We start from the raw sequence: 10043 nt of genomic DNA on the forward strand, positions 1-10043 counted from the left end.
GGGTAATGCTACACACGAACGAACTGTGGCCGCACGATATACAATAAATGAACGACTATTCACTTCACATTAGATTAAGTCGAACTCAACGTTACTTCATTAAACTCTGACACTTTTACCATTCTATTCGCACGCGGTTCTCAATGCTCTGTTAGACGCAAGGTTGCTCACTTCACTGCACGTTGACTCGTGGTGAAGGTGGGTAAGGTACTGAACGAAGACACGAAGCTAAGCACGGTGTGCGCACCTTGCGCTGTATTTATACTTAAGTGAATATCTAGTCCCAACCTCAGTCCTTGTCTGGTATCACTACGCTGACTCCGGGCATGTTCCGACATGCCTGCACTTGTCTTTGAACCTGCCGTTGGGGGCTTGCGCGCTGGCGCCTGGGGGCGCTGTCCAATAGGAGAGCGAATATTACTCTGGTTTGAACGCAGGTAAAGGGATATTCCGTGTATATATATAAATAATATACAAAGTATATCAAACAATAAAGGTAGATTCTCAGTTTAATCTGGCCCTTCACAACAATAATAATAATAATAATAATAATAATAATAATAATAATAATAATAATAATAATAATAATAATAATAATAATAATAATAATAATAATAATAATAATAATAATAATAATAATAATAATAATAATAATAATAATAATAATAATAATAATAATAATAATAATAATAATAATAATAATAATAATAATAATAATAATAATAATAATAATAATAATAAAAAGAAAAGGCCCTAGTGGAAGGCAGAGTAAAATAAATGGGTTTTAAGGCTGGCCTTGAAGGCAGCAAGGGAGTCTGAGGCCCTGATGGACCCTGACAGCTGATTCGACAGGCGCGGCCCCAGTGTGGAAAAAGCCCGGTGCCCCACGGTTGACAGCCTGGTGCGTGGGATGGCGAGGAGGTTTTGGCTGCCAGACCTGAGTGACCTGGATGCAGGTTGAGGGGAGAGGTCTAGTGAAGAGGAGGTCTAGTGACAAAACTAGTGATGAGAGATGCTGAGAGAAACACTTAGTGAAGATTAAATACTTAATGTATAAAATGTTACCATGCTGAGAGAAACACTAGTGAAGATTAAATACTTGGTAAAAATGGAACATCAATGAAACAGAATCAAATTATGCAATTATTTTCCTCAAACTAATGGATAACCATAATTAAGGTGATTTAAAAAACTGAAAAATGTAAACAGATGATGCAAGTTTCACGGTATGACTATGCTTTGTGAGAATTCTGCCAGCATGTTACCATATTCCATCCACATTTCAGCACTTCCTGTGTCAAGGACGAAGACAAACGTCTTATCGTGTCCCTTGACAATAGACAGACAGTATTCTCAAACATGACTGAAGGATCTACTGAATGTCTGTATATAATGTGTCATATAACGGAGCAGAATGCAGATGTGCAGGTGAAGATCAAGGACCTTATGGATGAATTCATCACCATGGCTGCTCTCCTTCTCCTGTTGGGTATAGCAAAGACAATACAGGAATGTCAAGGTTTTTCATGAATTATTGGTTCACTGAGAGTTTATGTGGGATTTTATCAAACATCTGACCTCCAAACAGATAAAAGGGTCAGAAGTTGAACACGGATAATAAAACATATTAGATCAAATTACATTGGCAATAATGTATTTATTGAGCGATGGTAGATATACAGTAATTACACTACACTTCCAACACCAATGGTTTGTCTAACCTCATTATTATACCATGACCTGGGTGAATACTCTGTTCTGATTGACCGGCAGGTGTGCCTTAAAACGACAGAGAAGGTGAACAATGACAAAGTGCAAAACTTGTGTGAATGATTTAATTTTATATTGTTGGCAAATTACAATGATATGAGCGGAATAATCGACTAGTAGGTGAGTGTTAAACTGTTTTAATGACCATGGTATAATAATCAACTACTAGGTGAGTGTTAAACTGTTTTAATGACCATGGTATAATAATCAACTTGTAGGTGAGTGTTAAACAGTTTTAATGGCCATGATATCACCTTATGTGAGTACTGTATATTTCAGTTAGTTAGTTAATTATATTGACTTGTTATATTGTTTACCCTGCTTGTTTTTACTACCTGTACCTCCCCTTCCCCATGCTGCTATGATGCCTGAATTTCCCCAAGGGGATCAATAAAGGAATATCTTGTCTTATCTTATCTTATCTTAAACTGTTTTAATGACCATGCTACTGTGGCACAGAACCCCAGACCATGGAGCACCTCATTCCATGACCTCCGTTAGGTGGACCCTGCACAGCAAAGGACCTAGCACTCTACAACATCAAGGGGATCAGCCAGAACGGTTTGGGCTTATTGCACATAACGCGTTTTATCTCGCAATCTGTTACGCACCCCAGTAGGGAGACGCAACACAGACAGGGTAGGTGAGGGTGCAGTGACACAAAACTCTAGACAATTTGCTAAATAATAATATTTATTTTACAAAAACACAAATCAGCATCACAGAGCAAGGAGGACTTACCAGTGAGCACCAAATGAAATATCAAAAGCAAATGAAAGCCCACCCCCCCTTACAGGCGCGGACGCCCAAAAGTACAGGTGGTGGCGCTCACTTCTAAGGCTGGTGTCTTTAACAGTAGGTCACCTACGTGATGCAAAATGTAGACCCAGGGTATCTTCCTGTCCTCAATGTCCCTGTGTCTGTCTTCAGAGCTTTTACCTCTGAAGAGCCACTGCTCTATATACCTAAGAACCAGAGCTTTTACCTCTGAAGAGCCACTGCTCTATATAGCTAAGAACCAGAGCTTTTACCTCTGAAGAGCCACTACTCTACATACCTAAGAACCAGAGCTTTTACCTCTGAAGAGCCACTGCTCTATATACCTAAGAACCAGAGCTTTTACCTCTGAAGAGCCACTGCTCTATATACCTAAGAACACACAGAATTATCACCAAAGACACAGAGAGACACCCACCACCACAATGAGCCAAAAGAGCTAACTAACACTGCACACAAAATGGGTATATGAAGGGAGAGTGGATGTTGATTGCAGAATCAGCTTCACCTGCCGTTGCACTGGGGTGAGTTGTTGATTGACCAGCTGGCTGCTGGTGCTGCAACTGGGAGACACCTGAGAATGGGATATGTTACACAGGAGGGAGACAAAAACAGAACAACCAAAACATGCCTATATACACACACGCACAACAGATAACATACATAACCCCCATATATATACACATAAGGACACCGTCCGTAACACTCCCCCCCCCCATAAAGAGTCAGCCCATGGCTGGCGATAACACAACACATAACATCCAATTTTTTCAAAATCTCATTTTTGGTCTCTCAAAGAACACAACACAAAATATTCCCAAATTTCCCTCTTCAAAGAACCCACCACAAAGATAATGACCTGGGGAACAAAAGGGGTCACAGCACAACCTTAATTTATGTAAGACACAATCCAGCATCTTACATCATAACACAAAACACTGTACCACTGCCATCAACTAACCAGATCAGAACCATCACCTCCCGTTTCCTCATACCTCTCTTGGTAGCATGAATGAATGAATGAATGAATGAATGACCTTTATTTATATAGCACCCTTCACAGCACGAATGCACAGGGTGCTTTACACTACAGCTTAATATAAAAACACAATAAAACAAAATCAGAAATAAATGACAACAAACAAACAGCAGTTAAAAACAGTGAAACCAGATAGAAAAAGTAGAATAAAAGAATTTGGATAAAATCATGAGTCACTAATTAAAACAAAACTATAGAACAGTGAGGACAAGAAAATGCGCCTATGCATGATCAAAAGCCTGCCTGAACAAATGTGTTTTTAGTTGTTTTTTAAAAGAGTTTTCAGAGGGGGCAGTTCGCAGGTCCAGGGGGAGAGCGTTCCAGAGCCTTGGTGCTGTCACCTTGAAGACTCTATCACCCCTTGTTTTTAGCCTGGACCTGGGGATCACCAGGAGGTGCTGATCGGCAGATCTGAGTGAGCGGGTGTTGGTGTAGGGATGGATGAGTTCCGTGATGTAGATAGGGGCCTGACCGTGAAGTGCTCTGAAAGTGAAAGTGAGGACTTTGAAGTGAATTCTATAGTGTACCGGGAGCCAGTGCAGGGATACCAAAATGGGAGTGATGTGACATGATTTTTTTGACCTTGTGAGTAGCCTGGCTGCAGCATTTTGGACCATTTGTAGTTTATCTGTGGATGATTTGGTGAGACAGGTGAAAAGTGAGTTGCAGTAGTCAAGCCTAGAGGAAATAAAAGCATGCACGGATAGTTCTAGTTCAGAGTGAGATATGATGGTGCGCAGTTTTGCAATGTTTCTGAGGTGAAAGAAGCAGGTGCGTGTGAGTGTTTTGACATGTTTGTCTAGGTTCATGGCCTGGTCAAAGACAACACCCAGGTTTCTCAGGTGGGGACGTATGTTGTCTTTAAGGGACCCCAAGTGAGTGGCCACTCTAGCTGCAGTCTTTTCAGCTGCTACGATCAGCACCTCGTACATGGACATGGACATGACACGGGGCGCGGTTGACACTACATGTCTAGGGGTACAGCATTCCAAACATCAATGTCCTGTTTTAAGACGGATCTGTCTGAAAAGGCACCTCACAAAAAAAACAGAGGGACAGTTCATGGTTAAAATGCACAATGGTCAGATTGCTGCTCTTTTCTCTTTCACAAAGAAGAACACAAAATACCTCCTGAAGAAGTCTGTACAGCACCGTACAAACTGCCGTGTCACAACACGGTGAGCAGCAGAGAGACACCCCATAGAGACACTACCAGCCTCATGCAGCCGCTTTTTAAGCCTGCACACAACAGACAACACACCTCTCTCCTGAGGTGTGTTGTGAAGATCCTCCCCCATCAGCTGCCTCCTTAACAGCCTCAAAGGGCTTTTCATTGAGCGAACCCTATGTTCAACAGAACATACCACCTCCTTGCTTCCAGTTTCCTCCGGAGCAAAGGCAGTATCAAAGCATGTGGCCAAACCAGAACTGGGGACCAGCGTCTTTATTCTGGGCAACAACCAGCCCACCACGAGTCATGGGTAACTGTGTCGCTTCAGAGGCTAGCGTACACACCTGAAGTGTCATTTGATCACCCGTCTCAACAGTAGGCTGAGTAGATACCGGTGGGGAAGCAGGCGTGTCAGACAACTTGATCACGGCCTCTGACAGGTGCCCTACTTCACCCAAACTACATGCTCGAGCACAGGTGACTGCACAAATATGTAACACCTCAGGGAGCATTGGAGCCAACACACTACGTTGAAAAACAGCCGGGCGTTCAAAAACCTCAAAACATGGCATAACTAATGAGCAACCAGCGCAACCATACCTAAACAAATCAACACTAATACCAGCCTATCTAACATGCCCACTGCACACCAAAACCAAACGTCTGTTGCCCACTAACGAGCCCCCATTTATGTTACGCACCCCAGTAGGGAGACGCAACACAAGGTCACAGACAGGGTAGGTGAGGGTGCAGTGACACTAGTATATAGCAGCGTAACATAGAATAATAATATATTAAAATATTGTATAATACTGTACCAATATGGTGTAGAATAAATAGTATGATTTAGTTATATTATAATAAAATAGAAATTAGATAGTATATAGAAGTATAATACATTATATAAGTGTGTGTGTGTGGGGGTGTGTGTGTGTAAATGAATTAACCTAAATATGTAGTTTGACTGATAGATAGACAAAATGGGTTTATTTATGTTGATTTAATTTGGTTGTGTTGATGTTAAATTTTTATTTATTTTTTGCAAAATGGGTATATTCTGTTTGGTTTTACACAATATGTCTATCGGTGTGTTGTACGTGTGTAGGGGCAGGTATATATAAGATTTTTTCTTCTTCCTGTTCCTTTCGGCCATGGTATTTTTTGTGAATTATGTGAATATGTACTGTTGGACTGTGGTGATTCCATGTACGGATAAATAAAATGATGATGATGATGATGATGAAAACTCAGAGACAATTTGCAAAATAATAATATTTATTTTACAAAAACACAAATCAGCATCACAGAGCAAGGAGGACTTACCAGTGAGCACCAAATGAAATATCAAAAGCAAATGAAAGCCCACCCCCCCTTACAGGCGCGGACGCCCAAAAGTACAGGTGGTGGCGCTCACTTCTAAGGCTGGTGTCTTTAACAGTAGGTCACCTACGTGATGCAAAATGTAGACCCAGGGTATCTTCCTGTCCTCAATGTCCCTGTGTGCGAAACAAAAGATTAATACAAAGAAAAGCAATCACCATAGGCTGGGTGACACAAGGGAAACAAATATACAAAGGGTTAATACAGAAATGTACAGCAAACTAAAGAACACCAAAACACAATGAAGTGAACCAGTGCTTTCACCAGCTCTACCAAATGTACCCAAAACCAGAGCTTTTACCTCTGAAGAGCCACTGCTCTATATAGCTAAGAACCAGAGCTTTTACCTCTGAAGAGCCACTGCTCTATATAGCTAAGAACCAGAGCTTTTACCTCTGAAGAGCCACTGCTCTATATACCTAAGAACCAGAGCTTTTACCTCTGAAGAGCCACTGCTCTATATATCTAAGAACCAGAGCTTTTACCTCTGAAGAGCCACTGCTCTATATACCTAAGAACACACAGAATTATCACCAAAGACACAGAGAGACACCCACCACCACAATGAGCCAAAAGAGCTAACTAACACTGCACACAAAATGGGTATATGAAGGGAGAGTGGATGTTGATTGCAGAATCAGCTTCACCTGCCGTTGCACTGGGGTGAGTTGTTGATTGACCAGCTGGCTGCTGGTGCTGCAACTGGGAGACACCTGAGAATGGGATATGTTACACAGGAGGGAGACAAAAACAGAACAACCAAAACATGCCTATATACACACACACACAACAGATAACATACATAACCCCCATATATATATACATACATAAGGACACCGTCCGTAACACAATCTATGAAAAAACACTGGATTATCTTGGAAATGTGCGATGTTTAGCGTGTAATAAACTACAAACTACAGCGTGTGGAAACAAACTATTATTCCCATCTTGCACTACAAGTAATGTTTGTCAAAATGAGCCACACCCTGTCTCCACAGCTACTGTATAATACAAAACACACACACACACAGGTTCGCAAACATAGTGAAACGACCGCGGAAACTACTATAAAGCTGGCATTCTAGGGGTAAAGATAAGCGATATGCGCGGCACTCAAAGTGTTAACCTCCACGTCGTGCCTTAAAACTGTTTAACGCACACCTACTCGTTGATAAACCTAAGATATATGTGTGGAGAGAAACAGGGATGAGAGCCGCCAATCAGCATTTCAAGCAGCTTTGCATCCTGTACCTATAGATACTCTAACTCCTCTAGGGCAGGGCCTCCCAAAGCCGGTAAAGCTGGGAGGATTCTTGGCCGTCCGACAAGCTGTGACAGATGGACATATAAAAGAGGAGCCTAAGACCGGAAAGCAGAGCTCTGTTAATCCACTTTTCTGGGGAGGTCCTCCACACTTGGGTCTGTTTTTATTATAAACACATTTCTCACCACTTATGGCCGAGCTACTGTACACAAGCTACAACCATCGAGTGTCCAGAGCTCTGATTGTCATTCCCTGTGGACTGGAGTCCCTGGAACCTGCTGTATCGCTGACCTCACTGTCAGGGGCGTCATTTTGGTATGGCAAGGTATGGCACTCGCCATACCTTGGCAAATTAAAAATAAAATAATATATATATATTTTTTTTTATAATTACATTTTTTTTTATGTTGATTTAGAATTCGAATGTCAACATTATGAACGAAGCTTCGAACTATTCGGTACAGCCCTAGCATGTTTGATATTGTCAATTATCTCACTTTTACTAGGTGACTTTTACTACTAATTCAAATTTGTATCCAATCCTCCTGGATTCCCCCTGTATTTCCTTTGTACAAGAAAAGATCTTGATGTTGACATTCTGACCTTCGTTGCGGCTGTTTCACGCGTTAGCAGTTCAACCGTAACATTAAGCAGTGGCGGCTGGTCCATAGGGCGCTGCCCCCCCCCCCCCCCCCCCCCCCCCCCTGGTGGAAAAAGGTTTTGGATTTTTCTATAATAGTAGATTTCGACTGCTAAAAATATAATAAACTTTTTTTAAATAAATAATAATTACTCATTTGAAGTATGTTTGTGTTTAAAATGCACAATAACGTGTAATATATAAAATATAAATCATTGTTTGTGCATGCTGTTCCCAATCCCCTCTCTCTTCTGGGGCGCTAGAAATATCGCCCCACTGACTGGGTGTCATCGCACTACGCAGCCAATTGAAAAGATTCACAGGCAACATAAATGCACCTACCAACAAAATGTTGCCAATCAGCGTCTTCAAATATGATGCCTGAAGGGCGCTTTTTCTAGCGCCCCAAGCAGAGTCTTTGGTGTGTTAGCCAGGGGTGCGCGGACTGATGACGTCAATAATGATGGACGCAGGGACTCAACGACACGAGACGGGATTACAGCAGCTGCCCAGTCGTCGTTATAAATTGATAATAATCACAAGATACATTCAGACTAGGGCTGACCCCTATTAATCGATTAGTCGACTAATCGGTCGAAAGGAGCCGTAGTCGACTGGCCAACCTCTTAGTCGAATATAATTTAAAAAAATTATAATAATATTAAAAATTTTTATTTTTATAATTTTTTTTATCATTTTCTCCAAAAGAAAAGAGGCCTAGAAGCGTGGCTAACGCTAATGGCACGCATACCAGAGGCTAACTGCCTACGAAAACAGGCACAGAGGCACTGAAAGAGGATTTCACCCATCTAATGAACACACTAGACTAGACAAATATCAAGATGTATCCATCAGTGGACCAATTGCATGCTTTTGCAGAGGACAAGAAGCCTTCAGTCGACTCATTCAGACATTAAGCACCCCCACAGCCCAAATGGAATGATAAAAAATGAAAAAAAAAAAAAAACGTTTTAAAATATTATAGCCTGGTGTTGTGGTTGTGGTATTCACTGACCTTTGGGAAGTATTTTGACATGTACATGGGTACCTTAGTGGTGTAGTGTATCTTGTAGACCAGGCCCATTGCAAGTTGATGTACTCTGTCATCCTACTCCTAGGTTGTCAAAGTGGTGAGGTGGGTTCTAGGAGTAAGGTCAAGCAGTAGTCTGACCAGTTTGTTTTGAGATGTTTGTAATCTTGTTTTTAGCGCCTTTGAGGTGCTTTGGTACCATGATAGTCGTAGTACCCTTGAATGCCTAGAATAATTTTCACCTGCCGCCACTGACACTAAGGCTTGATGCAGTGTTTGTAAATGGTAAATGGTATATAAAATATATTTTATCCACATTCACTCACACATTCACACACCGACGGCAGAGGCGACCATGCAAGGTGCCAACCTGCTCATCGGGAGCAATTGGGGTTTAAGTGTCTTGCTCAAGGACACATCGACACGCGGCCCAGGAGAAGCGGGAATCGAAACTTGGATCCTTCTGCGTGACTACCAGAGGACCGCTCTACCTCCTGAGCCACCACACTAAGGCTTGATGCAGTGTTTGTACCTCCTTCCCCTTTTCACGGAGCGCCTGAAAATTGGTCTCAGCGTCAGCGAGTTGTTAAAGGTGAATAAAACCCTGTGATGCCACATCAGTGGGTGTCCTCTGGAGCTCCAAATCACCCCCAATCAGACAGAGGAGCGCAGTGTAGCACAGAGGACACCAATCAATACCTCCGCCTCATCCTAGCTGACACTGGAGCAGCAGAGAGACTGGGAGTCGTAGTATTACAGTCGGCTGCCCCTCGACCCCCTCAGCTTCAGCCACAGACTGAGGAGGAGGTCGGCAGCACCACCTTCCTGTTATACCAAAACATGTAGATAAAGTACCACAGCAAAAAAGGTACATATTGTTATAGCAATATAACATTATGTAAGTAATATATATGTATAAAAAATTTACAACGTGTATGTATGTGTGTAATAAGTACATTCATTTATTTATTT

The sequence above is a fragment of the Notolepis coatsorum genome (assembly GCF_963971535.1).
Source record: "Notolepis coatsorum genome assembly, chromosome: 9".
Classification (NCBI taxonomy): domain Eukaryota; kingdom Metazoa; phylum Chordata; class Actinopteri; order Aulopiformes; family Paralepididae; genus Notolepis; species Notolepis coatsorum.